Source organism: Neovison vison, chromosome 12, assembly GCF_020171115.1.
Source record: "Neovison vison isolate M4711 chromosome 12, ASM_NN_V1, whole genome shotgun sequence".
In the NCBI taxonomy this organism is placed as follows: Eukaryota; Metazoa; Chordata; class Mammalia; order Carnivora; family Mustelidae; genus Neogale; species Neogale vison.
Window position 1 is genome coordinate 124,994,329 of NC_058102.1, and position 15,177 is coordinate 125,009,505.

The following is a 15,177-nucleotide window of genomic DNA, read 5'->3' on the forward strand; positions in this document are numbered from 1 at the left end:
CCTGGACTTGGAGTGGTCCCGCCCGCCCGGCCTTTGGGACGGTAATTTGTGGAAGTGAGGACCGGTGGTGGGACCTCCCCGCTAAGAACGCGTTAGGACCTTCTGCGGAAGAGTCGCCCGCTTCAGTCTTTCACTTTTACCGGCCAGCGGGGCGTTACCGGAGGACTACGGCGGAACAGCCTCACTTGCGTGGATTCCCCCGGAGCCAGCGTTCTAAAGGCATCATTGACTGCAGTGCAGCGTCGTGTCTGGACGTTACAGGGAAGCTGGAGAAAAGAGGACATGACGAGATACCAAAGGACAAAAGTTTGAGCAGATGTAGGCAAGCTACAAATAAGGGCTGACAAGAACCCTTTCCTCCGCAGGATCGCACTGTTCTCCACTCTACCCCTTTCCTTTTGTATCTTCCTTCAAAGACCCATGCTTTCTCCTAACAGCTCTCTCCTCTTTCCCCTTAGAGCACACAGCTGGGAAGACAGGCGCCGAGTCAGATTACTGAAATTCAAACCCCAAACTCCTGGATCCACCACAGTTAAGACTAGCTTGTGAACTTGGGCACCTAAACTTCTCTATTGCCTCAGTTTCCTCAGTGGGAATAATTTATAAACCTATGTCATGGGTTGTCGTGAGATGCAAGTCTCACACTTAAAAATCACCCATATAAATCACCCACACTTAAATCACCTAAATAAATGCCTTAAGGGTCTGAAGCAGTTTGAGTCCCCCCAAATTAGCGTATTAGCACCGTTCTCGTGACGCAGATCTCCCCTGATCCTTAGAAAAGAAATTCTGCTTCAGCATGTGGAAGCTACGTGTTTGTTAGACTGTGCTCCTGGAAACTAAGCCCGACCCTGTGCAGGTGGCGACCACCAAAAGACCACACAGTCGGAGTCTAGTAGCTCCACAGGGTATGGAGAAACGTGGGAGAGGTCACCAACCAGAAGAAAGGACTCACCCCTCCATTGTGATCTGAGCTCTGGGCTCCTGATCCAGGAGGCACTACCGGCGGGCTTGGGAAACTTAGATAATTTTGAGAAAGACATCCCAGTTGGTGGCGGGGGGGAGGGTAGGCTAAGATGTGCCTGGGGAAGAAATAATGGCTGAAAATGTTTAAATTTGAAGAAAATTATGAACGACTATTCTTTAAGACATTTAATTTGGAATGGAAGAAGTAAAACTATTTGCAAATGACAACACTATAATAATTAGAGAAGCCTAAGGACTCCGTTAAAAAGCTACTGGAACACAAATTGTTTTCTACAGAAAAGAAAACTGGAGAGTGAAATTTAAAATAAAACCAAAGAATGCTCATCGGCATCCAAAAACATGAAATATATAAGGATAAATTTAACAAAAAAGTGTAAGACCTGTACACTGAAAACCATAAATCACTGTCAAGAGAAATCAGGCTTAAATTAATGGCTATCCATTGGAAGCCATTGGAATTGGAAGTTGAATTGGAAGATGATATGGTTAAAATGTCAGTTCTCCCCAAATGCCAGCAGAATACAGAATATATATTGTTTTAATTTGACAGCTATCTCTAAAATTTATACAGAAATGTTTAAGAAGAACAAAGTTGAAACATACTTCTTTTCAAGACAGTGTAAAAAACTACAGTGTATAAGACAGTGTGGTAAGCATAACGATAGACAAATCAATAAGAGGGAATAGAGTCCAGGACCATATATATATTTTTTTTTCAGCTGATTTTCAACAAAGATGACTCGGTATGTCTTTTCAATAAATAGAGCTGAAATAACTGGATAGACACATGAAAAAAAAAATAAACCTTGACCCTTACCTCACACCATATACTAAGTATTAATTTAATATGGATCATAGACCTAAATATAAAACTAAAAGTATAAAACTTTTATTTAAAAAGTATAAAATAGAAAACAGAACCACTGTGACCTTGGGGAAGGCAAAGTTTTCTTAGAACCAATAATAAAAAGCATTGATCATAAAGGAAAAGACAGAACATCATTGAAACATAAAACTTCTGTAATTCCAAAGACAACATTTAAAAAGTGATTTTCTCAATACATGGATCTGACAAGGAACACGTATACAGAATATATAAAGATTCTTTACAACTCAATAATACAACAACCTAATTTTTTTAATGAGCAAAAGATTTTAATAGACTCTTTGCAAAGAATACATAGAAATAACAATAGCATATGCAAAGATATCCAATCTTATTAGTCTTTAGGGAAAATGCAAATCAAACCTGCTGTGAGGTAGCACTACATCTAATATTTTAAATGTTGGCAAGGATGTGGAGCAATTGGCATTCTCCTATATGGCTAAAGAGAATAACACTTTGGAAAACAGTTTCGTAATTTCTTTAAAAGGTCAACATTCCCTTGTTTACCATATGACCCAACAAATTCATAACTAGCTATTTAACCAAGAGAACAAAAAGAGGTCCACACAGATTTGGACATAAACTTCCAGGGCAACTTTATTCATAGTAACCTCTAACTGAAAATAATCCATGCATCAGGGGTGTTAGAGAGGAGTAGGGAATTTGGGTAAATTGGAAGGGGAAGTGAACCATGAGAGACTATGGACTCTGAAAAACAATCTGAGGGGTTTGAAGTGGTGGGGGGGGTGGGAGGTTGGGGTACCAGGTAGTGGGTATTATAGAGGGCACGGCTTGCATGGAGCACTGGGTGTGGTGAAAAAATAATGAATAATGTTTTTCTGAAAATAAATAAATTGAAAAAAAATAGTTATGTCAAAATGGATAAAAGACCTCAACGTGAGACAGGAATCTATCAGAATCTTAGAGGAGAACATAGGCAGTAATCTCTTCGATATCAGCCACAGCAACTTCTTTCAAGATACGTCTCCAAAGGCAAAGGAAACAAAAGCGAAAATAGACTTCTGGGACTTCATCAAAATCAAAAGCTTCTGCACAGCAAAGGAAACAGTCAAAAAAACAAAGAGGCAACCCACGGAATGGGAGAAGATATTTGCAAATGACAGTACAGACAAAAGGTTGATATCCAGGATCTATAATGAACTCCTCAAACTCAACCCACACGAAACAGACAAACACATCAAAAAATGGGCAGAAGATATGAACAGACACTTCTCCAATCAAGAAATACAAATGGCTATCAGACACATGAAAAAATGCTCATCATCATTAGCCCTCAGAGAGATTCAAATTAAAACCACATTGAGATATCACCTTACACCAGTTAGAATGGCCAAAATTAACAAAACAGGAAACAACATGTGTTGGAGAGGATGTGGAGAAAGGGGAACCCTCTTACACTGTTGGTGGGAATGCAAGTTGGTACAGCCTCTTTGGAGAACAGTGTGGAGATTCCTCAAGAAATTAAAAATAGAGCTTCCCTACGACCCTGCAATTGCACTCCTGGGTATTTACCCCAAAGATACAGATGTCGTGAAAAGAAGGGCCATCTGTACCCCAATGTTTATAGCAGCAATGGCCACAGTCGCCAAACTATGGAAAGAACCAAGATGCCCTTCAACGGATGAATGGATAAGGAAGATGTGGTCCATATACACTATGGAGTATTATGCCTCCATCAGAAAGGACAAATATCCAACTTTTGTTGCAACATGGACGGGACTGGAAGAGATTATGCTGAGTGAAATCAGTCAAGCAGAGAGAGTCAATTATCATATGGTTTCACTCATTTGTGGAGCATAACCAATAGCATGGAGGACAAGGGGCGTTAGAGAGTAGTAGGGAATTTGGGTAAATTGGAAGGGGAGGTGAACCATGAGAGACTATGGACTCTGAAAAACAGTCTGAGGGGTTTGAAGTGGCGGGGGGGGTGGGAGGTTGGGGTACCAGGTGGTGGGTATTATAGAGGGCACAGCTTGCATGGAGCACTGGGTGTGGTGAAAAAATAATGAATACTGTTTTTCTGAAAATAAATAAATTGGGAAAAAAAAAAGAATACAGAAAATAATAAAATACAAAAAAAAAATAGTTATGAAAAAAAAAAAAGAAAATAATCCATGCATCCATCAATATGCAGAGTAAAATAAACTTGAAAAGTGGATCACAAAGTGCTATGAACGTTAAAGACCTGTCAAAAAATGTGACTTGTTTGGGAGATCAGAAAAGGCTTTGTGTCTACAGCCATACTACCCTGAACATGCCCAATCTCGTCTGATCTCAGAAAAGGCTTTGTGCAAGAAATCACCCTTGAATACTTGATTCCAACAGACAGGTTGCAAGAGGCAAGCTGAGGGCTCACCATGAACATGCAGGCAGGACAAACCACAAGCCTGAGGAAAAGTGAATTGTGCAGTTTGACTAAATCTTAAAATGATCAGGAGAAGGATAGAATAGAAACATTGAAGACCACTCCATTTTAAAAGGCATCAATGAACTTCTGAAGACTTGGGTGAAGGAAAATCAAGTTAAAGAAACCTCTTTTCAAAGATGAATTAGGCAACAGGAAATGACATCAATTGTCTTCTAGGAGAGAAGTAAGAAAGGCCAGAATTAGGCTGATGGTCAGCATGAACAAGGGAATGAACGAGATCTCTTGAAACACAACAGAATCAAAGGGTTCTGTTTATTTGCTTAATGAAAGTGCCATAAAATACTGAAAGATTGACTGTCTACGTGAAATGGGCTATTTATGAAGCAAAATCCCTCTGACTGTGGAAAGGTAAGAGATCAAGAAGATAGACGGAGGAATTAGTTTTCAAAAAAAGAAAAGACACTTCTTTCTCAGATAAGAATGAAGGAGATGGAGGTAGAGATAGTTTGAGGTAGGGAACAGAAAGTTGAGGTAGGGAACCTAATTCAAAGTGAGGTGTCTTGGGATGCCCGGGTGGCTCAGTGGGTTAAGCTGCTGCCTTTGGCTCAGGTCATGATCCCAGGGTCATGGGATCGAGTCCCGCCTTGGGCCCCTTGCTCAGCAAGGAGCTTGCTTCTCTCGCTGCCTCTGCCTGCCTCTCTGCCTACTTGTGTGTACTCGCTTACTCTCTCTGGCAAATATATAAAATCTTTAAAAAAAAAAACAAAACCAAAGTGAGGTGTCTTAACAACAAAGAAACTTTGAAGTAGCATTTTTACATATAACTTTGACTTCTCAAAACATCTTTTATTTTATCAATCAGTGGAGAGTAATCCTTGCATTTAAGATAAAAACTGATTACTCAGCTTGACTTCTGAATTTTCTATTATAACCTGAGCCTAAGGGAGCTGATCAAACATCATCTCTTAGTAGGTACCTGTCACTAAAATACTGTGATCCAACAAGCAGGTCTGTTCAATTGTCCATAAACTTATCTGGGTAACCTTTAATCCAAATCCTGCATTCTTTTCATCCTACCAAACTGCTATTTTCCCTTTTTTCTTGTTTGTGTAAATCTCATTCACCCTCCAAGGCTACATATAATACCAGTTCTTTCAAGTGGCTTTCCCTGCCACTTCAACTTTTAGTGGACCCTTATTCTTGCCCAGATAAAATAGTTTGTACTAATAATGTGTCAGTCATTTTAGCAGCTAATTATATATTGTCTTCTGTTTTTACCTATGCTTGTATATGTTTTGTCTGGGGGAAGAATGGGAATTTTAACAATGTATTTGTAAGTAGCACAGAATGATTACGAGAGGAAAGAAAGTGAGTAGATTCAGGAGGAGAGTATTTGTAAAGGACAACGCAAGTGAGTAGGGGAAGTATAGTTAAAAACAAACACAAAGAAAAAGAATGAGAACTGAAATGTGAAGACTGAGAAACCTCTTCAACACAGAAGCATTACTGTAGAAAATGATAAATTGAACACTGTAGCTTGGAAGAAAACTGGAGTTAATTTGATTTTTTTATTGATGTCTTATCTAGAGCTTATCTAGAATGTCCTCTAAAAGAGAATTATTCATACAGACTTAGTTCTAGGCCATCAGCTGAAAAAGTCAAATCTTCTTAAGTAAAATCCTTTAATTCTATAGGTGTTTTTCAGTTATTTATTATAAATGAGAACTTCATTCCTGAAGAACTAGTTCATACCTTACAAAAGTGATAAAGAAAATGAAACTAAACACATATGCTATCATGAACATTAATTATGTTGGACTAAATATAAAAAATAGTATTTTAATTGCTCCTTTTAGAAACATTTTCTATATGGACACAGATATAGTACAGGGAACTTAGAATGAAGGTGACTTTTTTTCTTCCTATCAATGTCCCTACAGCAAGCATATACATTTTTCATTGTTCCCAGAAATGAACTACTTTCAAAACTGGAGTCACCTGTTTTAAAAATCTGTGCCTTATTTTAATATGCATGAAAGCCTCTGGAAAGTCTTTGAACGTGTGAAGACTGAAGTGGAGTAGATTCCTTGGTGAGGATCTGCAGACTGAGTCAGAGGAGTCATCATAAACCCAGACCAGCTGGTGAGTGTTGCTGATCTAGTTACCCATTGTTTAGCAGTCATTAAGTTAAAGAAAACATATGATCTTTATAATACGAAAGGGGGCAAAAAGTGGAATTGACAAGCTGAAGTATAACAAATAAAGGGAGTTTATATTTATTATAAAACTGTGGTTTGTTGTGAAAAGGCTATTTATAAACCATGGCAGTAGACAGATTGGCCCAATCTGCTCAAAAAAGATGTTAAACCAAGAAGGAGCTCTTCCAGAATTATCTGTTAGGAGAGGCTGGGGCAATCTGGTTTTTGGGGAATGGGTTGAGACCTTGGTTTTCAAACACTTTTGCCTTCACTCATATTTTAAATGATTATCTAAAATTTTTCATCAAAACTAAAGTGTGAAGGATAAATTTCTGGCAATTTTAATTTCTTTATTGAGGTCTAATTAATGTGCAATAATCTGTTCATATATAAAGTGTACCATTTAGTAAGTATTGACATATATGTAGTACATCAATGAAACTATCACTGCCCTCAAAATAATAAAATAGCCTATCAACCCCAACCCCCGTTTCCTCATACTTCTTGTGAACCCCAGGGAATTCATCTAGGCCTGCAATTAATTTTGTTGAAGGTTCTTAATAAGAAATTACATTTCTTTAGTAGAAATAGGTCTATTGAAGTTAACTATTTCTTTTTGAGCTTTAGTAATTTGTTCCTTGAAAGGAATTCCTCTAAGTTATTCAATTTATGAGTTTAAAGTTGGCCACAATATTCCCTTTTTATGTTTTTAATATCTATAATGGTCCCTTTCCTCATTCCTGAAGTCGGTAATTGGTATCTTTTCTATTTTTCTCATCATTCTGACTATAGTTTTATCAATTTTTTTTTAGTTATAGTTTTATCAATTTTATTTATCTCCTCAAAAACCTTATAGTTTTATTTTCCCTATTGTTTTCCTGCTTTCATTTCTTTTTCTCTTTGATGTTTATCACTTATTTTCTTCTGCTTATTTTAGATTTCATTTAGCATTTTTTTCTAGATTCTTAAAATGAAAGCCGAGATAACTGATGAGACCTTTCTTCTTTTCTAGTGTATATGTTATCATTATATTATAAATATCCCTCCAAATATTGCTTTAACTGCTTTCCACAAATTCTGATGTTTTCATTTTCATTATAACAAAACAGTCACTAATTTCCATTTTTATTTCTCCTTTGACCAACCATTATTTAGAAGTGTGTTAGTTATCAAATATTTGGTGACTTTTAAGTTTTCTTCTATTATTTATTTTTAATTTTATTCCATTGTGGTCAGAGAACATATTTTGTATGACTTGAATCCTTTTAAATTGAGATTTGTTTTTATATGTCATGAGCACTTGAAAACAATATGTGTTGAGTTCTCATTAGTTGTAGTGTTCTATCAATTTCAATTAAGTCAAGTTGGCTAATAGTATTGTTCAAGTCTTCTCCAGCCTTACTGATTTTATCTATTTGTTCTTTCACTTTTAAACAGGGAAGGGGCGCCTGGGTGGCTCAGTGGGTTAAGCCTCTGCCTTCCGCTCAGGTCATAATTCCAGCGTCCGGGGATCAAGCCCCGAGTCAGGCTCTCTGCTCAGCAGGTAGCCTGCTTCCTCTTCTCTCTCTGCCTGCCTCTCTGCCTACTTGTGATCTCTGTCTGTCAAATAAATAAACAAACAAAAAAACAAACAAACAAAAAAAAAGATTCCCTCTCCCTCTCTCTCCACTGGCACATGACTGTGCTCTCTCTTTAAAAAAACAAAACAAGGGACACCTGGGTGGCTCAGTTGGTTAAGCAGCTGCCTTCAGCTCAGGTCATGATCCCAGCATCCTGGGATCAAGTCCCACATCGGGCTCCTTGCTCAGCAAGGAGCCTGCTTCTCCCTCTGCCTCTGCCTGCCATTCTATCTGCCTGTGCTCGCTCTCTTTCCCTCTCTCTCTCTCTGACAAATAAATAAGATCTTAAAAAAAAATAAAAAAAAAACAAAACAAAAACAGGGAATTGAAAAAAAATAAAAAAATAAAAAAACAAAACAAAAACAGGGAATTGAAATTTTGAACTGTAATTGTGGAATTGTTGATTTTTCCTTGAAGTTCCATCAGGTTTTAATTTATGTTCTCTGAACTTCTGTTATTATATGCAAAACCATAGAGGTCATGTTCTCTTATTTAACCCATTTTCATTATAAAGTGACATTCTGTATCTCTGGTGATATTCCCTGAGCTGAAACCTACTTTGTCTGATATTAATATAGATATTTCAGCTTTTTTTGATTAGTGTTAGCATGGCCTATCTTTATATACCATGATGTAGTCTTATGTTTAGAGGTTTCTTAGAGATAGCTTGCTAATTTTTTATTGGATGTCAGACACTGTATATTTTATCTTCTCAACTGATGGATATTTTTGTGTTCCAGCATGTCTCGGGTACTCTTTCTTGCAAATTTTTTCAGCCTGGGTTCCTCTGGACTCCCAGCTTTGCTTCCCTATCTCAGGGAGACTGACATTATATGTGATGGCCTGAGACATCTATCCAGGCAGTAAGCTAGGGCAATCATAAGGCTAATGTCATTTGTGTCCCATCTCTCAGTGATCATTGTCCTTTGTTGTCTGATGTCCAGTGTCACAAGAACTGTTGTTCATATATTTTGTCTAGTTGTGCAGTTGTTTTAGGCAGGAGGATAAATCTAGCCTACGTTACTCCATTTAGACCAAAGGTGAAGCCTGGAACCAATACCTTTTTATTTTTTTTTCTTGTCTGTAGTACTATATATTAATATTTATCTGTAGTGTGAAATGGACACACTTGTGTTGCTGTTTATCATGGAAACACCATTTTCCTTCACCATTGGGTAAGATGTTAGCTCTAAGTTTTTTTTTTTTTTTTAAGATTTTATTTATTTATTTGACAGAGAGAAATCACAAGTAGGCAGAGAGGCAGGCAGAGAGAGAGGGGGAAGCAGGCTCCCTGCTGAGCAGAGAGCCCGATGCGGGACTCGATCCCAGGACTCTGAGATCATGACCTGAGCCGAAGGCAGCGGCTTAACCCACTGAGCCACCCAGGCGCCCCAGCTCTAAGTTTTTTGAAGATGCTTTTTGTCAGGTTGAGAGTTTTCTTCTAGTCTTTGTTTGCACAGTTTTTATCACAAAGGTTTTTGAATTTTCTCAAATATTTTTCTGCAACTATTGAGATTATCATATGGTTTTTCTCTTACATTCTGTCAAAATAGTGAACTGTGTTGATTTTTAAATGCTAACGTAACTTTGTATTCCTAGGATAACTTTACTTGGTCATGATGCATTTTTGTTTTTATATATTGCCGTAAATCTCTATTTTTAAAGGATTATTATATTTATGTTTATGAAGGATATTGTTTGAAGTTTTCTTCTATGCTCTTTGATTTGACTTTGCTATCAGGGTAATATTGGTTTCATAAAATAAGCAGGAAATTTTTTCTTCATGGTTTATTTTCTAAAAGATTTCATATAGGTTTGATATTATTTCTTTCTCACAAGATTGATGAATTAGAAATAACTATTGAACTCCTAGGCTTGGAGACTTTTATAGAGTGTTTTTAATGAAGAATTCAATTTCTGTTATTGATATATATCTTTTCAGTTTTTCCATTTCTTATTGATCCAGTTGTGGCCATTTGTATCTTTCAAGAGTTTTTTTTTTCCCCACTTCACCTATGTTCTCAAATTTATTGGCATAGAGTTTAAGAATATTCCTTTATGAATGTTTTAACTTAGTATCATTTAACTCCTATGTTTTAATTACAAGATACGTAGTCATGTTGCTTCTTTCATTCCTTACACTGGTAATTTGTGTGTTCTCTTTTAATCTAAGTAGAGTTTTACCCATTTTATTAATCTTTTTAGAGGATTAAATTTGGTTTTGTTGATTTTCCCTTTGTGTTTTATTTCATTGATTTCTGTTGTCTTTATTATGTCTTTTTTCTACTTATTTTCAATTCTTTTTTCTTTTTTTTCCCAATTTATTTATTTTCAGAAAAACATTATTCATTATTTTTTCACCACACCCAGTGCTCCATGCAAGCTGTGCCCTCTATAATACCCACCACCTGGTACCCCAACCTCCCCTCCCCCCGCCACTTCAAACCCCTCAGATTGTTTTTCAGAGTCCATAACATTTTATTTATTTATTTGAGAGAGGAGAGAGAAAGTACTAGCAGGGGGAGATGCAAAGGGAGATGAAGAAACCGGTTCCCTGCTCAGCAGGGAGCTTGATGCAGGGCTCAATCCCAGGACCCTGAGATCATGACCTAAACTGAAGGCAAATGCTTAACCAATTGAGCCACCCAGGTGCCCTTGAATTCTTTTTTTATCTTAAAAGATTCATGTTAGATTTTTCTTGCCTATTATCTAATGCTTGAAGTATTCCTCTAGGCGACATAACTGCATTGCACAAATTTTGATGTGTTGTTTTCACTTTCATCCAGTTCAAAATATTTTTTGATTTTTCTTTGACACATAAGTTATTTATAACTGCATTGGTCAATCTTTACGTAAGTTGCAATTTTCCAGATAACTTTCTCTTATATTCCTAAATTAATTCTGTTTTAGTCAAGGAACAAAATCTATATGATTTTATACTTTAAATTATATGGAGTCATTTTAGGGTCCAGCATATTGTCTTTTTCTTAATGTTCTGTGTCCCTTTCAAAAAAATGCATGACTGGCACGGCCATTATAAATGTTAGGGAAGTCAAGTTAATCGTTAGAGTTGACTCTTCTAAGTATTACTGATTTTGTATTTGTTCTATCTTTACCTGAGAAAAGAATGTTGAAATAGGCAATACAGGGACCCCTGGGTGGTTGGTTAAGCATCCAACTCTTTGTGCTCAGATCATAATCTCAGGGTCATGAGATCAAGCCCTGAATTAGCTCAGAGCTCAGTGAGGAGTCTGCTAAAGTTTCTCTCTTCCTTTCTCCCTGACCTGTGCTCATGCTCTCCCTTAAATAAATCTTTGAAAAAAGACAAACAACACAAACTATGGATGAATCAATTTTTCCTTTTTGTATCCTTTTTTAAAAGTTCTGTTATTAGGTTGATACATATTTAATATTTCTTGATTAGATGATCCCTTCATTACTATGAATTGCTATTCATTATCCTTGGAAAGTTTCCTTTTCTCAATTTATTTGGTTTGATATTAATATAACCTGAGCTTTCTTTGGTATTTTCAAGATATACCTTTTTTTAAAATTAAAAAAATTTTTTTTCCAAATATACCTTTTTCCTACTTTTTTTTTACTTTTAATGTAACTTTGAATTTTATTTTTATTTTTTAAAACAAGTTTCTTATATAATATATCATATAGCTGGATCTTGCTTTTTTAAAATGCAGCCCAACTATCTCTACCTTTTGCTTTTTTTAAGACTTTTTGACTTATTTAACAGAGAGTGAGAGATCACAAGTAGGCAGAGAGGCAGGCAGAGAGAGGAGGGAAAAGCAGGCTCCCTGCTGTGCAGAGAGCCAGATGTGGGGCTTGATCTCAGGTCAGGACCCTGATCATGACCTGAGCCAAAGGCAGAGGCTTACTCCACTGAGCCACCCAGATGCCCCAAGGATGACTCTATCTTTTAATTGGAATGTGTAGATTTTTGTATTTAATGTAGTTATTAATATAGTTGTATTTAAATCTACTATTTGTCCCATTTTTTTCTTCTTTTACTGCCTTTTAAAAAATTATTTGAATTTTTAAAAAAGTTTCACTTATTTCCACCATTGTTCTATCTATACCCTTTGGCTTGATTTTCTTTGGGGATGCTAAGGCTCTAGGGCTTATGTTATGTACTTTGAACTTAACACAATCTCTTTTCAAATCTTATTTATACCACTTTATATATAATGTAAGGAATCCTCCAGCCCTACATTTCTATTTTCTTCCTGCCATCTTTTGTGCTATTTTCCTTTTATTTCTACCTATGTTATCAACTCCAATATATACAGATGATATTTTTGTTTTTAAATTTTAAATCTTAAATAGTCTTAAAATTTAAAATATTTTGTTTTTAAATAAATTTAGTAATAGAAATGTCTTCTATATTTATTCACACATGAACATTCTGATGTTCTTCAATGTCTATGTGAAGATCTATATCATAGATACCACATTCCTTTGCCTAAAATTATTTTTATTTGTATGTTTTAACATCTTTTATTGTGTAGATCTGCTGGTGATGAATTTTTTTTTGTAAATATTTATTTCACCTTTGGTTTTGTAAAATATTTTTGCTGATAGAGAATTCTAGGTTGACATTTTTAAAATTCAGGACTTTAAAGGTAATGTTCCACTGTTTTTTTGTTTGTTTTTATCTCACATAGTTTTATTAGAAGTCCGTTTTAATTCTTTATTCCTATTTGTCTTTATGTTTTCCAAATGCCTTTAAGATTTTGTCTTTATCACTGATTTTCAGCAATTTGGTGGTGCTGTGCCTTGGTGGATGTTTAATTGTTGTTAGTTATGATTGGGATTCACTTATACTCTCAGATCTGTGGAAATTTTCATTACATTTAGGGAAAATTTGTTTTTAAATTTTTTTCTTTTCTATTTTTCTTGCTGTGAAACTCTACACATTATATTGTTTCATATTTTATTATAGATAATTGAACACTTTTTTGTCTTCCTTCTGTGTTTCAATCTGTATAATTTCTTTTTTTTTTTTTAAAGATTTTATTTATTTATTTGACAGAGAGAAATCACAAGTAGATGGAGAGGCAGAGAGAGGGAAGCAGGCTCCCTGCCGAGCAGAGAGCCCGATGCGGGACTCGATCCCAGGACCCTGAGATCATGACCTGAGCCGAAGGCAGCGGCTTAACCCACTGAGCCACCCAGGCGCCCCCAATCTGTATAATTTCTGTTGCTGTGTCTTCCAGTTGCTCTATCTTTTCTTCTGTAGCATCCAAACTGTTAATCCTATTTAGTGAGTTTCATTTTAGGTATTAGATTAGCTGCAGAATTTCCATTTGATACTTTTGATTTTATTTTCTCTCTTCATTATGTACATCTTTGTAAATCCTTAACTTTATTTACCATGGCTATAATAGTTCTTTAAACATTTCTGTGTTAGTTCAATCATTTTTTAAAATTTCTGTATGTTCCCATGGACTGCGTGCTCTAATAGTAACTGGTCATATTTTCTTGGGCCTTCATGTGTTCAGTAAATTTTTATTGGAGTCTAGCCATTTTACATTGTTGAATGTTATATTTAAATGTTGAATTTGTTGTATTTAAGTTTCATACTTTGTTTTACCCTCCATTTAAGTTATGTCGATTTTTTTCAAGAGGTACTTTTTAAGCTTTTTTGGAGCAGACCTAGAGTAGCCTTCTCTTTTGGGCTACTCCCAACACCTAAGACATTATCTTTTGTGGGATTATTTATTAACCCGCCCAATATATTCAGTTAGGTCTCTTCCCTCTGGCTTTGAGAACTCAAATGATTCCTGGACTTGTATGAACTCTTGGGATTTTTCAGATTTTGGTTCCATGGAAATAGCTCTTTCCTTGTAAGTTCTTTACCTAGACTTGTAGAACTCTACCTGACCCATGACTAGATTAGCATTCAACCATAGTCTCAAGGGAACTCCTATACAGATTTCTGGAACTCTTTCTCTACATAGCACCCTCCTCGTATTCTGACTTCCAAATTCGTACCCCTTAGTCTATTCAAACTGATTTTTCTCTCCTTAATACAGTAAGACCATTTGGTTCCTTTTGAGTTTCCCCTATCTATAGCATAGTCCAGAAACTGACTCTAGGCAGAAAGCTGTGTCAATCCAGGGCTCATGCATGTTTTCTTTCTCCTTGGGATTACAATCTTTTGTCCCATGTTTGAAATCAATTCATATATTTTGTTCAGTGTTCTTTTTGGTTATAGTAAAAAGATAAGTCTAGATCCTGTTAAACTGCCTCATGGATGATAAGTATGTCATTGGAAATATACTACTTTAATCATGACATATTTTATTTATTTACTACATTTAATAAATATTTATGGGACATCTACTGGGGAAATCTAGAGATAAGTGAGTCACAGACTAATGCTATACAAACAAGTAAAAAAATACAGTATTGTGGTTGCTTTCAAACATAGTTTCAAAATTCTTTAATATTCCTTTCATCAAGAATTGAGTTTTCTTTCTTTCCCCTTGAGTGTACGCACTGTGACTGCTTGTCCAATAGAATATGACTAAATGATGCTGTGCCCATTTCCTATCTCCTAGGAAACTAACAGTTTCCTTTTCCTGTTTTAGGAAAACCAGCAGCTTCCTTTTCCTGTCTCTTGGAATGCTCAGTCCAATATGCTGGGAGAAACCAAGCAGACACATAGGAGGTCCCTTATAGTTGTTCTAGCTGACAGCTCCAGTGACCTAGCCAACTGCCAGCATCAATTGCTAGACATGTAAGTGAAAAAGTTTTCAAACAATTGCCAACCCTTAGGTGTAGAGTCATTCCAACCTTTGAGGCACCTCTGCTGAGATCATGTGGAAGAGAAGCAATCTGTGCCTGCAAAGCTCTGACTAAATTTCTGATGTGTAATCAAAGAACGATTATTGTTGCCTTTAGGCAAGTTTGGAGGGGTTTCTATATAGTAAAAGACACCTGGAACAAATATAGTACCACTAAGTGCTGTCATACTGTCACAGAGGTGGCCAATAATCAACGAATTAACATATTTAGTATATGTCTATTACAGAGCAGGTACTGAGTGAGAAAAGGCTTTTGGGAAATGAAATCTGAGTAGAG